The sequence below is a fragment of the Olea europaea genome, chromosome 10 (assembly GCF_002742605.1).
Source record: "Olea europaea var. sylvestris chromosome 10, O_europaea_v1, whole genome shotgun sequence".
NCBI classification, from domain to species: domain Eukaryota; kingdom Viridiplantae; phylum Streptophyta; class Magnoliopsida; order Lamiales; family Oleaceae; genus Olea; species Olea europaea.
In genome coordinates this window covers 4,373,581-4,395,758 of record NC_036246.1, presented here as the reverse complement: position 1 = coordinate 4,395,758, position 22,178 = coordinate 4,373,581, and the positions used below count along the sequence as shown (strand labels likewise).

The 22,178-nt window shown below is 31.3% G+C and overlaps 1 protein-coding gene across 1 annotated transcript in view; it reads left to right on the top strand.

The window, feature by feature from the left end:
* The window catches only part of LOC111400190 (deoxyhypusine synthase-like), a 102,127-nt gene that overhangs the window by 49,787 nt on the left and 30,162 nt on the right, over positions 1 to 22,178 (top strand). The gene's annotated exons all lie outside the window — the stretch shown is intronic.

The window sequence follows — 22,178 nt, the reverse complement described above, 5'->3', positions numbered from 1 at the left end:
AATCCTACCATAATCCCGAACAGAAGAATGGAACAACAGTAGGCCAAATGGTGCTCCATAGTAAGCGATGTAAGTTCTGAAGCTGTCTACTTGTATCAAATAGTTGCCACATTGACTTGGTAACAAAGCTACCACCTGATATTTTCCTCCATACAATAAGGTCTCAAAGCACACAAAGGAACAGCCCCTGATCTACTATCCCATAGGTGGTGAAAAAGGTTGCAAAAATCATCCAATATCCCACTGAGTGCCATCAAAAAATTATGCACCCTTGTAGATGTACTATATTTGGAAATAAGGACGCTAATGTAGTGTTGCCTATCCAACAATCATGCCAGAAAAGTATTTTGACTTGCTCCAAGGTGCCACGCAATATGTGGCTCAGTTCGTGCCCCAATTAACTTCAACCTCTTCTAGGTAGTAGAAGCCGAACGGGGAACTGCTCCAAGCAAAGTGTGTGTCTCCCCTATAATATTTGCCAAGTAAGAACTGCTCCTAAATTGATCTTTGAGAATGAAACAACCACCAAAGCCTCGTGGAAAAGGTGTCCACCACATCCTTTGATCTCATGAAGTAAAGTTCACCCTCCTAGTTGGAAGGCAAATCTCCTTCCAACTCCTTCAATGTAAACAACAGGTCAGTCCTTGGAGTTCCAGAGAAAATGCTCAAAATATGCTTTTCAATTTCTTCAATACAGTCTTTGAAGGTTGCAAATTTGAAAAAGATAAAATCATAGATAATAGAACAAACCTTAGCAAAATAATCCATCTACATGATGACAGTAATCATTAAGCCCAACTTGATATCCCATTCTTGTCCTTCTAGATGAGGTCACTGGAAAGAATGCTCATTTTGATCCCATTATAAGTGAATCCCGAAATAAGTGAATGGATGCTTCCAGGGCTTTAAATGACTGAATTTTGATCTAAATCGAATCTAAATTTGATGAAATTAATGGGAGATGAATTTAGAATATGTTATAATAATATAATATATTTTATATATTATTGCATAGTTTATTAAATATAATTTTTTTTTTCATTTTTTCATTTGTATTTGCACATAATTTTCAAGTAATAAATAATATTAGATAATAGTATAATATTGTTAATTGAAATATTTGGAGAGTTTTTAATTTTTTATTAATTAAAATAAGATGCAAAATAATTAATTTATAATGATAAATTAAACAACCAAAGAGGCCAACGGTCAGAGTTCTTGCATTGTTCTAAACTTATCACTCCTTACATAGGATACTAACTAGAATATCGCATAATTTGCGTTATATATTTAATAGGTGGGCCAAGAATTGGATTAATTTCCTGTTTGGCCCCCATTACGTGGAAAAATTAATGGGTGGAATAGTATTTGTTTGAAAAATGAGTGGTTGAAAAAGAAGGAAATTTTTTTGATTTACGTGTAATTTTATGGAAGATTGTGTGGTTGAAAATAAGAGAGAGAAAAATGAAATGTGATGTAATGAAAATTAATGGGGCTAAAAGTCATCTAGGGCTTAGAAATTGATTAATATAAAATTTTTATCTTCCTAATTTCTTTAACTTTGAATGGCATTATTGGGTTGGATGATATTAACATAGCAAATTAGATATAAATTTAGTAATCAGATATAAGCTGGACTATTAGATCGAATATTATCAGATTGGATCGGACATGGGCATATCCTATCTATATCTGATCCATTATAGCCCTAGCCACTTCTAATGTGGGAACCAAGTCAAAATCTGAATATCAGATGCCCTTTTTTTCTTAATGATCGAGTCTCGTCCTCGACCATGATTTTATGTACTGTCCGCTTTGAGAGAGATCTACCCCTTACCCCTCATGACTTTCTATCATGCTATCTAGGATTCGAACACATGACATTCCCTTGAGAAATGCTTAAGTTGAATCCTGAAACCAATTAGAAAATAGTATACTTCTTTACTTAATATAGAGAGCCAAAACCTACTATTTATGTGTATTTTATATTAATTGCATTTAATGAATTGTAAGTTTCAGTAATATAAATCGTCGCTCATGTTTCATTTACTATAATTTTTTGACAACTGAGAACGGTCCATGGCTAAAATATTCATACTATTAAATACATAAGAAATAGCTGTCCCAATCAATTTTTATCATTGTATGCATAGGTCAATGTTTTCTTTGTCTATACCATTCTTTTTTTTTCTTGTAATGACGCCGAGGGATATGGAAGCATGTGTAAGATAATGATGGGGGCATTATTTCCTCATTATATCTCATTGTTTATTTGACTTGAAAGAGTAAAGTGTGACGCAGTTGGATGTATTGTGGTGTGGAAGGCCCTAATAATTTAACTAGTCAACCAGGAAATGAAAAACCAATAAATCCTTAAATGCACTCAATTTCTCATCTTATATATTTTTATGTCAATTTCCTGCTAGATTCACAATTAGTATTAGTCATACACGTCCAACCGATGCTTCTACTGATCTTTATTGAATAGTCTCTAATTTTTCCTTCACTACATTATACCTTAACTGGCTCATTATTGTTCTCTTTTAATATTCGTATTTGTGCACTCTTCATAAATTTGATTTAATAGGGTATCGTTTAGAAAAGTAGACGTTCTTTATTTTAAAGCGTAAATGCTTAAAATAAAACTCTAAAACAGACTTTATTTGAACTCATTAAAGAGTATGTTTGGTTTCTCTGCATGTGGGAAGCCAATTGCACTCTTTGTTTGTATTTTATATCAAATGCATTTAATGAATTGCAAGTTTCAATAGTACACTTCTTTGCTTAATGTAGAGAGCCAAACGCATTTTGTATTTGTATTTTATATTAATTTGCATTTACAAAACTGCAAGTTTCAATAGTATTCTTCTTTGCTTAATGTAGAGAGCCGTTTCATTTTGTATTTGTATTTTATATTAATTTGCATTTATAGGATTGCAAGTTTCAATAGTATACTTTTTTGCTTATGTATATAACACTGAATATTTTAGCCATGCACTTCAGTTGGTTGTGTAAAAATTGTAGTAAATTAAATATTAGTAAAAACCATCTACGATATGTTTGATTGCAAGCATGGAATTTGCACGGAAAGAAAATAAATTCTAAGTGATTCAATTGCCTAGAATTTATTTGCATGGAAATGGTCAACTAAATATGTTTGATTGATTTAATTTTCAACCTAAAAAAAATTATACTTGTCTAGTTTTTTAGGTAGGTAGATGAGAAAAAGTGGACAGATGAGAGGGAGGGAGGGAGAGAGAGGGAGCAAATTCCCTGGAATATAAAATCTCATTCTCCTTTAAGAAAATATTTTTCCTTGATTTTGAGGAAATTATGATCACATGACCTAAAGAAGGAAATGTTTTCCATGAAAAAATGTCAGTCGAACAACATAGAAGTAGGAATTTGGGTGAAAAAATATTGACAATCAAATGCACCCTAATTGTTTATTGAAAAAAGTAAAATGAACAGTGAAAACAAAAGAGTGTTGTTAGATTTTGTAAAAAAATTTACCCTGAATTTTAAAAAATACATGATGTTATTTAAAATAAAGTTGCCTATTAGATATGCTTTTACTAGTCCTACTTCTAGTTCCATATAACATGGTTGTTATGTAAAGTTCCATATATAATTATTTCTTACCTTTTTTTAAAAATTTTCGTCAATCACAGAGCACCGTAGGCACTCTGACTTAAATTCATTTGAGTAACATCATAATCGGTGTCCTCTTCATGACTGTGAGCCTAAATACATTGGGAAGCCTCACTTCCTAAGTATTTCATAAGTTCTACCTTGCCTAATTGCCACGCATTTTATGTAACGTGATTTAATACCGCAAGTGTACGGTGTCAAGTTTTGTAATATAGTATTAGAATAAGAGTGTCGAACCCACAGGGATTGATATTTGAATCCTATCGAGTATTATAATTATTTTAACTTTCACATTATTTAGACAATCAATTTCTGAAATGATATTTTATTGCTAAATTAAAATGAATGGGATGAACGATGCAAAGTGAACAAGAGCAATTTGTAAAGTTTTTTTTATCAAATTATGAACGCCTAGGGTGTGATTTCACCGTACTATCGACAATATTTTACAACCATTATAACTATCTCTATCAACCTTTCCAAAATTTATATGCTCTAAATTGATTCCATTTCCCTCTCCCGAGCACCAAATAGAATCTATTTCTATATTTTAATTCCAATATCTCCATTTCGAACTAAACATATTGAAATTGTCAAAGAAAGTTCTTTAAGTGGAATTAGCCGCAAAGATTCGCACTTTCTCTCGAAAACTATGAAAGTAGGTTACGTTATTCTTAGATCACGCCTAAATTTAACTCTCTCGAGTGTCAAATTTAAAGCATCAAATCAGTTAAATAGTGGCCAGTTAATTGAAAGCATTGTGCAAGAACAACATAAATAAATAACCGGAAAGATTAATTGTAATAATTATATTGGAATTTTATGTCCTAAGTAGGCTACATCAAATCCCTACATTTTTAGTCTAGTTCATAAAATAATTATTGATATGATAAAATACACAATAAAAGAATATGGAGAAGAAGTAGGGAATAAGAAAAACTAGTTTTGTTGCGTGATTTCTTTCCCCAGTCATCTTCAATCTTCTTGCAATTGCTTTTGTTGATCATTGCCTCTTGAGATTTTCTCCTTGCAATCCTCTTTTTGCCCTCTAGAAGAAGAAGCGTCGTTTTGTTATGACCCTCTCAGTTAAGTAGTATGATAGATTTTATTTCCATAAAAGCTTGTGTCAAAAAAGGAACCTACTCGATTTTTTCCGAAAAATATCCCGCACGCGCGCTCAGTATACTTCCTTGTGCGCGCGTCACATATCACTTCTACATTCTGCATATGAAATTCAAGCCCATGCACGAGCGAGAGTATTGGCTTGCGAGCGTGCGCCACTATGAAATTTTTCTGTGTTGCACTTTGGTCCTTATAGTTCATTCTTTGTTCCTTTTGATTCATATTGACATCTTCTTGATCATTTATCCTCCAATACTATTTAATTGTCTCTAGCTTTTCTTAAATCATCAACATTAGGTCCAAATCAACTCTTGGTACCTCCCCAAACTTTTGATTAAGCCCAAGTTAGCAAATTTCCTGCTCTTCTGTCCAATTTCATTGTTTTGCCTTGAGTTACACAAATGAAATATGTATGAAGTTAAGCATTAATTCATCCTTAATAACAGAAATTGCTCTAATTTAATGAATGAAATAAATGTACAAAATACGCTTATCACTAATGTATTAGTGTCATCTACCAACACAATATCATCTTAATCATCATTGAAATTGAAGCTGATGTTGTCAATTTTTATATCCCGAAAGTACGCGGATCATAACAAGTAGTAAAGTAGACATAGAGTCTGAATATTGTTCTTACGAGGACTACTATCTAACAATTGATTCAAATATTCCTAACTGCAACTTGATCGAAAACATATAAAGTAGTCATTTTTCATTTTATGATTTTCTATTTTGAATATATTAAAATGAATAAAAGTGATTTTTCAATATGATTGTTTAATTGTTAGGTTCATGATTTTACCATACTTATCCCCTTAATCTCAATTATTATATTTTATACAATTGATTATGTTTACTCGGTCGAATTCTTCTAAGATATTCAATTTATCCTTTTCGAATTCTCATTGAGTTTATTTAGCCTTTATTTATCAGCCATTCTACCACATTATTTTTTCTATAGTACTCATTTTCAACCCACATTTTTCATTGAAATAATATTACACATAAATAAATAAAAAATTCTTCTTTTTTAACCACACAATTCAACATCAATCACTATTCTATAATATATTTTTTGAAATGAAAAGGGCACAAACAGGCCATTAACTAAGTCAATTTCATATCTCTATACAAATTCGGATATATCTTAGTTTAACGCATTAACTTTCTAATAATTCATATAATGATGGCATTAACTAGCATAAGTATCTCTACATTTTATACTAGTTCTCAATTTTTCTACATTGTATAAATAAATAATCTACATTTCTACGCAATCATTGCTCACAAAACAAATGAATTAGTGGCAATTAATCCAAACATTAAGAATAGAATTAAAAACAATTCAAAAATCACTTGGAGATTTAAAACTTTTTAATTAAAAATAAAGTACAAAACTAAGCTATAATCATTTATCCTAACTAAATATTTAATTACACATCATGAGAGAATAAAATACAAGAATGAATTAAAGTATATCACCGGATATTAATGAAAAACAAGAAAATATAAAGATCTTGCAACTAGAAATCTTCTTGTGAAATCCTTGAAACCCTAGCTCCTTGATTGATTTCTTGATTTTTTTCCTCCTTTTAATTTAAATAATATATGTATAATGAATGCCCGAACTATTGTTTTGAATGTATATTCATATACAAACTCTACATGCCTTCCTTGATTGTTAGACTAAATTATGCATTTATAGAACGAGATTTAGGCAAAATTCTTGCTCAACTTGATTTCCACGAAAAAGTTCAAATTCGTTTTTTTTCCAATTGAACTTCCTGTCATGTGATTTTTGTCCTTCATCTTATTGTAATTAAGTCATCCTTATTCTAAAATCATTATAGTTGATCTGACACAAGTTTCAAAGTTCGCAATTTAGTCCTCAAACTTTCCAAATGTTGAATTGAACTTCCAAAACCTATGAATTTTTATCGATTGCTCTATTAGTACTTCCAAATATTCTATTTGCAATTTAATCAGTTTTTAATTATTTCAAATCAACTACAATTAAGCATCAAATAGCCTCTTTTCTAGGGCTGGACATGATCCAGCTCGGCATGGTTCTAAGAAGAACAGAATCAAACTAGAATTTTTGGATATTTAGTAAATGGAACTGTCGAGTCCAAATTTAATTATAGAACCACTGGATATTCCATTCTATTCAATTCAATACGGTTCTATTCCATTCAATTCATGATTTCGTACTATAATTAACTTTTTTTAATATTTACAAAGCTATATTAATTCAACTAATGGCATGTTCAATCTTAGCTTTTACAAAATAACGTAGTCCAATTTTATGTATCTTTTGCGTATTTCTTTGTTGAGCTCTTGATGCGAACCCACATAGCAATAGTAGCTACAAAACCTACAAGAGATTCTATCGAACCCAAGAAAGTCGATAAATCAAAGTTTTTGAGTTTGATTCAGAAATATCGAACCAAGTAACCAACATAATGTCATATGTTGACCCCTAATCAGGACTCACGAATCTCACTTGAATTGTTTGAACGCACAAGAAAATAATTTTTAATAAGTTCAAAATTTGTTCAATGAAGAATAAGGAATTGAAAGCAAAATATGCTCACAAAATTAATCTCTCAATTAATATGAATGAGAATTGTTTACAACATAGAATAACGAATCCTATATATAGGAAACCTATAAATCCATAGCTGAAATGGAAATAAAGTCTAAATAATACAAAAGTTTACATAAAATAGAGTTTTACTAGAATTAACAGATTTTGAGAAAGTGGAAATTTCTCAGCCAGATTTATACTATGTGGCCGCATACTATATTTCTACACAATCGCATAAAAGTGCAAATTTTCCCAATTAGTTTTTTGCAATTCACCATGTGATCGTATGGTCGAAGAAACTATGCGGTCACACATTTCGACTATCCAAGTCCATACGTTTGCTACTTTGAATCATATTGAATCATCACCATTAGTCTCGCGAGCCAATATGAAACTTGTTCTTTTACTCACCAAGATTGATTTTTCATCCATTATAGCTTGAACGAGCAATCCTGTGTGATTCTTTGATCACGATGAAGTCATCGGTCCTTCTTCAACAATCAACAGATGCTTGTCAGACTTATCTTTGATCCTTAGATCATATCATTCCCTCCCTCTTCAAAAGGATTTGACCTTGAATCTACACCTACATCAAAGAGAGGAAAATTAGACATGTAAAAGGCATCCGAAACATTATACTCATCAGGAAGATCTAATTTGTAAACATTGTCATTAATACTTTCAATGCCTTGAAAGGGACCATCTTGTCGTGCCTGCAACTTTAACTTCCTTTGTTCTGTAAAGCGTTCATTTCTTAAATTTACCCAACGCCTATCACTGGGTTCAAATGTTATTCTCTTTCAGCTTTTATTTTGCTTGTAATGCACAGTGCTTGTTTTTCTTTTCAATTTGCATTTTTCCCTTCTCATGAAGTGATTTCACCAATTCGGCCTTCTTCTAAACTACCTTGTTGATAAATAAGTAAAGGATTTTTAAATCCAAAGGTATTAGAGGATTAAAACCATACATAATTTCAAAAGGTGAAAATGAAGTAGTATAATGCGTGACCCAATTGTATGCAAATTCAATAAATGGTAAGAACTCTTCAGATTCTTATTAACTATAGTACTTAGCAATTGTATCATGGTCCTATTGGCTACCTCAATTTGTCCATCAGCTTGTGGATGACAAGTTGTAGAAAATAACAACTTTGTGCCTAATTTGTTCTACAAAACCTTCCAAAAGTGGTTGAGAAATTTGACATCCCTATCCTATACAATGCTTCTAGGTATCCCATGTAATCATACTTCTTCTTAACGAATAAATCCGCAATGTTTGTGGTATCATCGGTTTTATGACCCATCTCGCTAAATCTATCTACCATCACAAATATTGAATCTCTTTTTTAGTTCTAGATAAACCCAATACAAAATCTATAGTTATTGACATCCAAGATTCATTAGAAACATGTAATGGTGTATACATCTTCTGATGTAAAACCAAACTTAGCCATTTTACAAAGCGATGCATTTACTACAAACTCGATCAACATTAATTTTCATCTTAAGCCAATAAGAATGTTCTCCTAACATTTTATAAGGTCTTCTGAACTCCAAAATGTCCCATCAAATCCCCACTAATTGCTTCTTTTACTAGTAACTATCTCATTAAACATTTTTTAACACAATTTTTTCTTGAAATAAATACTCATCATGCCTATAGGACCTATCTACTGTCCCTTTTTATTACATGATTCGTATATATTGAAAAAATCTAAATCATTAGTATACATATCCTTAACATATTCATATCCAAGCAGTTTAGCACTTAAAGAAGTTAAACCCTTTAGCTTATCTCCTCATAAATGTTTCAAAGACTCATGATCAGTGTGAATCATGAACTCCCTTGGCCATAGGTAGTGCTACCATATTTCCAAGGCTCAAACAAGTACACAACTCCTTATCATATGTAGGATAATTAAGAGCTGCTCCACATAGCTTTTCACTGAAGTAAGCTATCAACCTTCTATCCTGCATTAAAATAGCTCCAATACCAGCCCTAAGGCATCACATTCAATCTTAAAAGTTTTTCCAAAGTTAGGAAGTGATGAAAACGGTGCTTTTACACAACCTATCTCTAATATTATTAATCACACGTTCTTGTTCAACGCACCATTGAAATCCTACATATTTTTGACAATTTAAGTGAGTGGTGTGGTAATTGTGCTTAAGTTTTTATCAAATCGCCTATAGAGACTAGCCAACCAGTGAAAGTTCCTTACTTTAGTTATGTTTTTAGGTGTTGATCATTCCTTGATTGCCTTGATGTTCTTCTCATTTACTTCTATCCCCTTTTCAGTAACCACATACCCAAGAAAAAACCTTTTCCATTTAAAATTTACACTTTTTAAAGTTTGCATAAAGTTGTTCTTGTAATAGGATTATAAGTACACATCTTAGATGTTCTATATGCTCATCTAATTCCTTGCTATATACCAAAATGTCATCAAAGTAAACTACTACGAATTTAACTATGAATGCACGAAAAAAATGGTTCATTAATCGAATAAATGTACTAGGTACATTAGTAAGTCCAAATAGCTAACCACTCATACAATCTATATTTAGTTTTAAAAGCAGTTTTCCATTCGTCTCCTTACCTTATCTTCATTTGATGATAACCACTTTTAAAATTAATTATACTAAATATGTATACGTTATGCAATTCATCTAACATATCATCTAACCTATGAATAGGATGACGGTACTTTATCGTTATGTTGTTGATAGCCATGCTACATACATTTTCCAAGATTCATTTTTCTTTTGCACTAGTAGCATTAGCACAGTGCATGGACTCATACTTTCTCTCACATACCCCTTTGCTCATCAATTAATCCACTTGCTTTTGAGGCTCCTTGTTCTCCTCAGGATTACTTCGGTAAGCCAGCCACTTTGGAATGACAGCTTCAGGTACAAAGTCAAGTTGATGTTCAATGCCTCAAATGGGTAGTAACCCACTAGGCACGTCCTTCGAGAACAAGTCTTCAAATTTCTGTAACAAAGAAGTAGTCAAACTAGAGAGAGGAGTTATCCTTAAGATTGAGGAGTGACTTTATAGACCAACAAGATCATTTGTTGTCTCTCAACTATTAATCCCTTCAGCTCGCTCCCTTTTGCAAATAAATTCACTTTCTATTTTTCTCTCCTCTCTAAAGGCTCTTTTTCTTTTCGCTCTTATAGCTCTAATATTTTCTTCTCATAGTTAGCCACCTCACTATTTTTTCTCTTACTCTCCATTTCTTTCTATCTTTTCTCTTTCTCACATTTCAATTTAATTTGATCTTCATACACTTGAGATGGTGTTAATGGCGCAAGAGTAATATATTTTCCATCCTATTGAAGCTATGCCTATTTTTGTAACCATCATGTATCATCTTCCTATTATATTGCCATGGCCTCCCCAACAAAATATGTTTGGCATGCTTCCACATCGCACATCACTTCATCGTGATAGCTACCAATTGAAAAAAATTCACTAATACTCTCCTATTTACCTTAATCTCTCAACATTTGTTCAACCATTGTAGCCAATAAGGTTTAGGATGTTTTAGCATAGTTAACCCCAATATTTTCAACTAGTGTTAGCTACATTAGTACAACTATCACATCACAAATCATGCTACATACCTTATCATTGATGTGACACCACGTATGGAATATGATCTCCTTTTATTGCTCCAAGTCGTCGGCCTTGATTTGAGCACTAAGAGGTTTCCTCATAACAAATAGCTCTCCCATTACATAATCCGAATTCTCCATACTAGCTTCTTCTAGTTCTGGCATGTCATCATAGTCGCCCTCACTTTCACTCACCACTTCTCCATTGTCTCACAAAATCATTGCCCTTTTGTTTGGACGTTGAGAAGTAATGTGTCCTGACCCCAAACACTTGCATTTGATGTCTCGTTCCTAGATGAATGGGACTCCACTTTGGATATGACCTCGCCAGCACTTTCCTCTTTTTGATAGCCCCATTTCCTTTGTTATTATCCTACTTCGATTTCCAAGAAGAGCTAGGACTCAAAGAATCTGATGGATACCTAGTAAAATATTATATTTTTCATCCATTAATGCTGACATTTTCATGATTAATTGATGCCTAAATGTATTAAGTATGGATATTTTAATTTAATTTGCAAATAGATGAATATGGTGGAAATTAGAAGTAACGAATGAAAATGACTATAGTGAAAGAAAATAAAAATTTGGGGATGAAGATGCAAATAATCCATAGATGAAATGAAAGTAGAAAATGAAGCAAAATCAAAAGAACAATATTACAAGAGAAAAGGGCTGAAATGAAGCAAAATCAAAGTTTGAGGACTAAAGTATAAATATTAAAAATCTTGTCAAAACTTATGGTGAAGAATAGAGAGTGTTAGAGGTAAATCAGATGAGGAAAGAAGTCAAAGGGATGAAATATAGTCGAAATATTATCACATATCAACTTTCAAGTGAAAAAGTTATGCTTAGTCTCTATTTGAGGCCCATTTTTGGCATAGTAAACATCCAAATTTGAAAAATATACTCTTGCAAAATTGTATCTCTTTGCGTCAACTTTTCAATAGACTTTAAATCGCCTTAGTCGAATATCAGGAGAGAAAGTTAGGACCAAAATACATAAAGTTGTTCGGGGGAGAAAATGCTTGAACTATGCAATTGCATAGTTTAAAAAGCATGCGATCGCATTCAACCCTGTAGAGAAAACTCTGGAGTTCAAGAAGTGATCTATGCAATCGCATCCCAGTGTACTATGCAACCGCATAGTATAAGATTTTGGCCGAATCTCAAGTTTTCTTATTAGATTAAAACCCTTATGGAAACAAATCATGAACGACTTTATAAACCATAAATCATCCCAAAATGGAGAAAGAATGCACCCAATTCCATTCTTCTCTAATTTTGCTCTTAGAATTATCATGGATAACTAAATTCTTGTGCTTGGTCGAAGGAGATTGAAGCATCAGAATCATTCCAACTGTGAGATCTAATTTAACTTTATAGTTTAATTCATGTTTTGGGTATTCAATGTTCATCTGCACTTATCTTCATGATTGTTGAATTCAATCATTAGGAGGCCTACTAGTTTATTGTTTGTTGCAATCGACCGCTAGGTTAAACATCAAATCCATAATTGTTTGATCCTTTTAACTCGTGAAGCATCCATGGTGTAATATTTGCTATGTCAACAATTGTTAAATCTTAGGAATAACATTTGACTAAATTAAATACAACCGCTTGTGTTTGTGTTGTTTAGTTTCATTGATCTCTCTAGTTATTAAGGCTGTTACTAGATTAAATCTATAGCTTGTCTTGGGTTGTTTAGTAATTAGAGTTAGTTAGATTGTTTGTTTTCTAATTAACTACAATTAAAGAGATAGAAAAATAGTTCCAATGGTAAATATTCAAAATATGAATTTATATATACTTGCATTGATGATCAGTTGTGAAATTTCGATGGTGGGTGTTGACTTGGATCAAGGCATGTTCTTTTGATTGCTTTAAATATTTTAATTTGAATTGCTTGCATTATAATAAAAAAAACCCCCACTATGACTTACGAAGCATTAAATTAAACCACATACTCCTCATGAGAAAGATCCTTACTTCCGCTACTAAATTTGTTTTTAAAGTAAAGATTTTATTTATGGGTGCCTATGATAGCACTTCCCAAATTTTATTATCTTTTTTAGTGTTTTGTTCATTTTTATTACTTTAGCTTTTTCCAAATTTGTTTTTCATTCTTTTAGAGCTTCTTTGATTGTTTATTATTGTAACTCGATTTTCTAATCAAGGCAATTTGCAGTATGATCCAGAAGTAGAGAGAAACTTTGCACATGTTAAGGAGTAACGCTCAGCAGAATTTTGAAGAATATGATTTTATCCATAATTCCCTATTTGCCAGTGATTTTGTGACACAACCCTTCCCAATTCACTTTAACGAACTAGACATATGTCGAGCGCCGATTGTAGTTACCAGCTAAACATCAGACCCACCCACCACCACGGTAACTTTGACTTGCTTTGGCTGAAAAATATTTTAACCGAATTTTGACAGAGTTTTCTCTGAAATATGAACTAAACCACTTGAATATAAATTAATTTGAGAAAACCTGTAAATATAAATTTAAAACGTAATACTCCAGTCTTTCAAAATACTAACTATTCAAAATAAAATACTGACAAATTGATAAGTACTTGTTTTACAACCAACAATCCTCAAATGTACGATACCAAATATGCAGTAAGCCCATTATAACCTTTTCTAACATAAGTTATATGTATTCAAAAGAAACATGTACTATATAATCTAATAAAGTAGGTCATACAAGTAATGACGTGTGGCTCAATTTGATGGATCGACAGGTTCCAAAGTTGCTCAACTCGGCTGCTATCTGATAAAGAAAAATGTGAAAAAATATATGAGCTTATAGCTCAAGGAGTGGATAATTTGCAAATGAGTATACCTTTTCTATTTATCCATATTTTCTGAAAATTACTCTAGTAAAACTTCAAGAAATTCTGAAATTTAGTAACACTATTAAAATTAAATATGATTGCATCATAAAATTGACGTTCTTAATTCTAGATAAGCAACTATAAGATATAATAAATATAAATTGTCTGATATCAATAAATATAAGTGAAAATATCCTTTCACAATACTGTAAGCTGAAATCATTATTCTGAAAACTGAATAAGCTAAATTCTGTAGTCTAAAATCTAATTAGTTGTATAATACTGGAAAATCACACCAACAAGGTACCCGTAGTAACCTTACTCATGTATCGATGAGGACCGATATACATGGCAAAATTATTCAACTTTGTAATTCTGGTCATACGCACACAGTGCTGCCCTAAGGCTATAATCTGGTCATACACTATAGAAACACATTCACAATAGCGTAGAGTAGATAAAACCACATAGTGAAAACATATTCACACCAGTACAGAATGGGTAAAATAACCATAGAGAGTTATATATAGCGAAAACACATTCACACATGTGCAGACTAGGTAAAATCACTTAGGTACTTTTTGATGGTTTTAAAAATAACTTTAAAGATGTTGAAATAATTAATATTTATATAATGTGCTAGTCAAATTATTTAATTGAACTGAATTTAACTTTAAAATAACTGATTATAAAATCCACTTCATTGTAAAAATTATGTTGTCAAACCAAATGTACAAAATAGTTAATTTCCTGATTTAATATAAAATAAATAAATACTTATTTCTGAAACATAAATTTTTATCCACTCACTATGACAGTTACAGGCTATGCAGGTCGATAAGCTTTTCCAATCTCCTTGCTACCACCAGAAATACGTTACAAAATAACCAATTTAACAGCTATCAAAACAAGAAACCTTTTATCTCTAGTAACAGTACTTAAACTAAATTTCTCAATACTTGAATAAATGTCCCAAATTTTCCTTCAATCAATTGGAGCTAATTCCACTTTATTACCCTTTACTAATAACTGATTCCTCAAATAACCTTCATCCAAAGCATAAAATAATTTATCCATTTCAATCTAGTGAAAACTAGCAATCACAATTCAACCAAATTAATATATATGTTGCTCCATAAAATCATTCCGTCGAGTGAATAATTCTATCACATAATAATTTCCACAAATAATCTTTACTCAAACATCCAATTTAAAATCTAGAGTTTGCTAAAAATTTGTATTTCTCACCTTGATTCAACTGAAAGTTAATCAATCAAGCAATTTGAGCAAGAAATTATACCCCTTCTACTAAATCTGAAAAATTTAACACACTAACTTAACCAACTAATTAAACCATAGCAACATTAACTGATCCTTCCATAAAAAAAGAAATTGTCTTTACCTCTTGAAGAAATTGAAAAGTTTGAACCCAAGTTTTCCTTCTTTTCTATCCTCTTCTCCCCTTCTTCCCCCTCTTTTTCTTCCTCTTTCTTCTTAGTTTCTCTCCCTCTCTCTCCGCCCTCTCCCATTTCTCTCTCTGTGTGTAAAATGAGAATGAAAATGGGTTTAAGATAATAAAATAAGCAGCCACTAACTTAAATTGCAAATGAATTCCCCCTTCTTCAATATAATATAAAGTTAAATCCTAAACTTCCAAAAATATATAAATAAGTAGATTCCAAAATTTTATTCTATCAAAAAACTTCAAAATATTTTTCATAATAAATTAAGTCCCAAATAAGATAATTTATTCCATTTAAGTCCCTATTTGACTTTGACTTTGACCAATTGAATTTTGGATTTCGATTAAAAAAATTCTTAACTTTGACTATGAATGAGTGGGTTATAACAATCTTACCCCTTTAAAGAATTTTGTCCTCAAAATTCAATCTACTAGGATCCAGGTATATGAAGATATAGAGCGCATCGCACATTTGATCCTCGTAAGATGCCTCTTTCATTGAATGCTTTTTGAAACTTTTACTAGCACACTAACTTAACTACACGAAACTCATTCTTTCTTGTTCTTGGATTTTCCTCGACTTTTCTAGGTTGATATCTCTTCAACATATATTAAATATGTAGCTATTTATTAAGACTCGTTTGGCCCCCCATTAAATTCAATTACATTACATTCTTTTTTTCTCTTCTATTTTCAACCACACAATCTTCCATAAAATAATATTATACGTAAATCGAAAATTTTTTCTTCTTTTTCAACCACTCATTTTCAAAAAAAAAAAAAAACACTACTCCACCCATTTTCATTCATAGGAAATGGGAGCCAAACGGGGGCTAAAGCTTAAGAAACATTAACGAAGATTAGATAAATCTATTATAAGCTTGATCAACAATTAAAACAATACTAGAAATAATATCCCAAGGATTAATATGTGACTTTCTCAACTTGTCATTTTACCAAATCATTGAAAAATTCAGCTATTTCCCAATTTGAAGTTCAAGATACAACTTTTCATGTTCTCCAATCTTGACCTTATGTAAAGATTTAAACAATTCTCTAATTAATTTTTTTTCGGTATTAATTGACTTAATAACTTTCTTTTGCAGCTTTCATCCCAATAAACAAGTCTTTGGAATATGCCAATATCACATATATAACCTCAATTATCATCACTTGTATTCATTTCTTATATGTCACCGCCATGAAAAATAAATGATTATCAAAGTTACCTTTAATTAAGAAACCATAGTTGACAGCCTCTCTTCTAAACTTATCAACAAAGTGTCTGACATTCTATTAAAAGGAATTGCACAATGTAATTTAGTTATATAACCCCCTACAATTAAGCCAAAGATAGATACTCAAACTCCCCCATATAAACAACAATTTTATCTACATAAAATTTTAAAAATTTACCTTATGAACTAACTATATCATTTGAAAAGAATCTTGTAACCTTTATTGATCTGTCAACAATGACCCAAATACCATATTATCTCCATTTCGTATACTGGGAACCCTAAATGAAAAAAAAAAATATATTTGAGGAAAACAACTTCCATTCTAAATTGGCGATCTGTGAAAATTCAATGTTCATACTTTTCTAAAATTCTAGGTATCCCCAACAACAATTGAGATAGCTCCAAAATGGTGTTCTATATCACACAATGAATATATACACAACTTCAAGTTCTACTCCTTTGAATACAAATATACCTTAACCTCATGTGGTCAATAAGTCAATATCTTCTCATGTGATGCCACAATTACTAAATGTCTATTCCAATATATAAAACACTTTCTAAACTATAACATAAATCATTATCAATCACTCGTCATCTTTAGATATAAGAGCGCATATTTCTTTCTATGAAGTGACAATGATAAATTTTAATCAACAATAATTCTATACCTTATTTCATAAAGAGGCCATTGACCTATTACCAATACATTTAAGCCTTTTGGTATATCGAATAAAGACTTTTATTTAAGATAATATAACCTAAGGATAACATGCCACAATTGAGTAAAATTTACAATTGTTGACCATTTTAAGAATTCAAACTATCCAACATATCATCCATATATTCCATGCAAATAGTTCTTGATAAGAATGTAATACTTCATTCGTGGGATCCAAAATACAATCGAAAGTAACCCAACATTTACATTGCTAAAAAAAATTCATTAAATCCACCTTAACTTCAAAATTTAGCTTGAAGTCTTTAAATAGTATATAATACCTTATAATCGAACAAATGTCCTTGGCCAAAAAAACTTTCATCCAGTGAACAATATGATTGGTTGCAAAAAGGTCTTTCCTGGTCGTTGGTACCCTTTTGTGACCATACATACTGGTCCCTGTACATGTCATCGCCAACAACCACATATTGGTCACGGTAGGGTTTGATTTTTGGTGGCTAATAAATTAAATAATTTGTTGATTTGCTGTCGTCAAATTTGTTTTGCGACCAAGACGGATGGTCGCTGAGTTATATATTTAGCAACCAACATGGTCGCAAAATGGATTATGTTATGGTCTCTCTTAATTGTTAGAAGTTTGTTGCTTATACTCTTTCGCGACCACACATTGGTAGTTAAATATATTAGAACAAAATATTTTCACACTAACAACAACCAATAATTAGTTGACGAAGATAATGAAATAGCTACCAACCTATGGTAGGTGAATAGTGCTACCTTTTTTGTTAGGACGCTTCTCTTTATGCCATCTCATATTAGTAGCAGTATGTTGAGACTTAAACAGTCGCTGCAATCTTGGAGTGATAGGAAAATATCGTAAGACCTTATGAGGAATACGTTTACCTTTATCATTCTCAAATTTGTAACATGGTTCAACACAGATAGGACATTTATCCAAATCTTTATTCTGCTTCCAAAACAGTGCACAATCCCACTTACATGCATCAATTGACTCATATCCCAATCCCACTTATAAGCTAAGCACTGGTACTTAGGAGATCATTTCCATATGTATGTGTGTGTGTGTAATTAGTGACAATTTGAGGAATATTAATTATCTTGGGAAGTCAAATGGTCATTATTGTTATCAAAATTTTGTGGTGTAGTGGTCACTTATATGGAATGATGATAGAGCTCATGATGATGTATACTTATGCTATATGATAAGAAACCGTGGAAGACAAAATGCTAATCTATTGATTGACAAATAAAAATGTGTTATTGTATATCTTTTGCGTCAATGGGAATAACATTTAGGTGATTTGGTCAATCAATGATGATTTCACCTTGTAATGTCACCAACTATAAATATAGCAATACCAATTATCCAACGCATTGTAAGACATTCCTCTAATAGTTATAAAAGAAACTCATAACCCAATAAAACTAACTTTTGTGATTATGCATTCCATTACTAAGAAAAGTTCTACTCTTTGCTTGTTGCCCGTTGGATATATAGCACAATTGTTAATATATTAGAGAAAATATAACATAGCACTAACATGACAATTGCAACAACTCTCCTTACCATCGGACAATTCTCAATAATGTCCTCATACTTATTATGCTCAAATCGATAAAGATCCTTCCAATATCTTAGTTGCCATGTCTTTGCTATTAGGTACAATAAGAGTTTCAAAAACAACATTGGAGCCAGTGAGTTCCGCCACCACACCACATGACTAACAATCTTGATGACATGTTATTCTAAAAAAGAAATTCATAAATTTCTCAAGCTTAACAATCACTGAAACACGCTCTAATACCAATTGACTCGACCCGTCATGAGTCACCTTAATGGACTAGACACTGTCGTGCATCGATGTTAGATCTAAACGTCGGACCCACCATCAAGGCCACTTTGACTTACTTTGACTGAAAAAATATTTTTAATAGAATTCTAACGGAGTTTTCCCTGAAATATGAACTAAAACCACTTGAACATAAATCAATTTGAGAAAACCTGTACATAGAAATTTAAAATGTAATACTCCAGTCTCTCAAAATACTAACTATTCAAAATAAAATGCCGACAAATCGATATTTACTTGCTTTATGACCAACAATTCTTAAATGTACTAAAGATACCAAGTATGCAGTAGGCATATGATAACCCTTTCTGATAAGCTGCATGTACCCAACAAAAACATATACTATATAATCTAATAAAGTAGATGATACAACTAATGACGTGTGGCTCAATTCGATGGATTGAAAGGCTCCAAAGCTGCTCAAGTTGGCTGCTATCTGATAAAGAATAGGTGAAAAGATATATGAGTTTATAGCTGAATGAGTGGATAATTTGCAAATGAGTATACCTTTTTCATTTATGCATATTTTCTTAAAATTCTTGCTCTATTAAATTTAGTAACACTTTTAAAACTAAACACGATTGCATCATAAAATTCGTTGTTCTTAATTCTAGATAAGTAACTATAAGGTATAATAAATATAAATTATTTGACATCAGTAAATATAAGTGAAAATATCCTTTCACAATATATAAGCTGAAATCATTAATTTGAAAACTGAATAAGCTAAACTATGTAGTCTTAAATCTGATAAGTTGCATAATACTGAAAAATCACACAAAAAAGGTACCCGGAATAACCTTACTCATGTATCGATTAGTACCGATATACATGGGAAAGCTATTCAATTCTATAATTCTGTAATTCCGATCGTACACACACAGAGCTAACTGAAGTCATACACTATGGAAATTACATTTATAATAGTGCAGAGTGGGTAAAATCACCATAACTGATGCATCATGGAAACACATTCATACCAATTCAGAGTGGGTAAAATAACTATAGGGAGTCATACATTGTGGAAACACATTCAGACATGTGTAGATTAGGGTAAAATCACCTTGATACTTTCTAATGGTTTTAAAAATAACTTTGAATGTGCCGAAATATTTAATATTTATATAACAAGCTAATCAAATAATTTAATTGAACTGAATTTGACTTTAAAATAGCTGATTATAAAATCCACTTTATTATAAAAATTATGCTATCAAACCTTGTATAGAATAATTGAATTTCTGATTTAATATAAATTAAATAAATATTTATTTCTGAAAAATAAATTTTTATTCACTCACTAGGCAAGCTACAAGCGATGAAGGTCAATAAGCTTTTCCGATCTCCTCGCTACCACCTGAAATACTAACCCAAAACAAGAAACCTTTTATCTCTAATGACAGTACTTAAATTAAATTTCTCAATATTTTAATAAATGTCCCAATTTTCCTTTGATCGATTGGAACTAATTCCACTTTATTCTAATTCCTTTACTAATAACCGAATCCTCAAATAACCTTCATCCAAAGCATAAAAATAATTTATCCATTTCAATCTAGTAGCAATCACACTTCAACCAATTTAATATATATCTTGCTCCATAAAATCATTCCTTCAATTGAATAATTCCATCACATAACCTTTTCTACAAATAATCTTTACTCAAACATCCAATTTAAAATCTAGGGTTTGATTTGGTATTCTCACCTTGATTCAATTGAAAATTAATCAATCAAGTAATTTAAGCAAGAAATTATACCCTTTCTATAGCGATAAAAAAAATTATTTAATTCACTTTGGTACATTTCGTTATATTTGGATGTTGAGAGATTAATATGAAAATATGTTCAACGTCATCATTTTATTTGGTAGAATAATCAAGCAGTCATTTGATGAGAATTTCCCTTTCAAAACAAGACTAGTTTTGAAGCTCATATTAATTGACGAATTTTAGACATGAGAAAAAAAATATTTTGAATAAGTTAGGTCCATGTTTTTGTAGCTCAAAGAAATAAAAATCTGACTAAGATTAATCAAGCATGTTAACAAATTGGCCACCAGGTGCAACTAGACAAAAGTAAATTGAAGTTTGAATTAGTTAATTTGCTTTCCTTTCCTTTTGAATTTTGTGCAAACCCAATTAACAATTTTACACTTAAATCACGAGAAATTATTTCATAATTGGGACCATAATTAAGAAGAATTTCATTGCTGTCAAGATAACAACCAATTTTCATTATTAAGATTGACAAACACTATGGGAGTCCAAATCATTTCAGCACCTAATCCGGAAGAGACCAAGACATGTTTCCTTTTCTTTTCTTTTCTTTTTTTTAAAAAAGAAATTGTTTATACGGGGGTTCGCGCCACTGGAGTTACAAAGGAAAATGAGAGGCCATTTCATTTCTAGATTTGAAGGGAATACCAATTGAGGTAGACATAACCACATTTTCTCTCCCAAACTACACCTATACATAAAAGAAGAAAAAAAAATATTTTTGCTCCTTTTCCATAGAAACAAGGAACCCTTAAATTTGAAATTTTCTGAAGAAGAGCGTAAAAGTACGCTGCATTTTATTACTTATTGGACACGAGAGGATATTCCAACTCCAAGCATTAAGATACGGGTGTTTTCGACACTTTTGTAAGTGATGTAAGAATTATTTGTTTACGATTTGCATTAAATATGTTATTGTGTTACCCATGATGGAAATATCGTTTGGTGGTTCAAATAAGAGAAAGAGATTGAATGTGACACTAATTACCAACATTTAAATTTGTGTTATTGTGTTACTCATGAAGAAAGCACCGTTTGATGGTATAATTAAGAGATGAAAAGATTGACCTTTACACGAACAACAAAAGTTTGCATTTATGAAAAGATATATATTTTTACCATTTACTTTACTACTTTCCTATTGGGTATTACTTGTAGTACTCAGCCCTACTAAAATCTTACGAATTGATTCGGGGCATGGCAAGGCATAATGGCAAGTGTTTGGCAATTTGAAAATCTTTCAACTTCCTAGTAAAATTTTCAGTTTGTGTAAATCTATTATGAATAACTTGATGGCAATTTTAAAAATGTTTAAATGTCT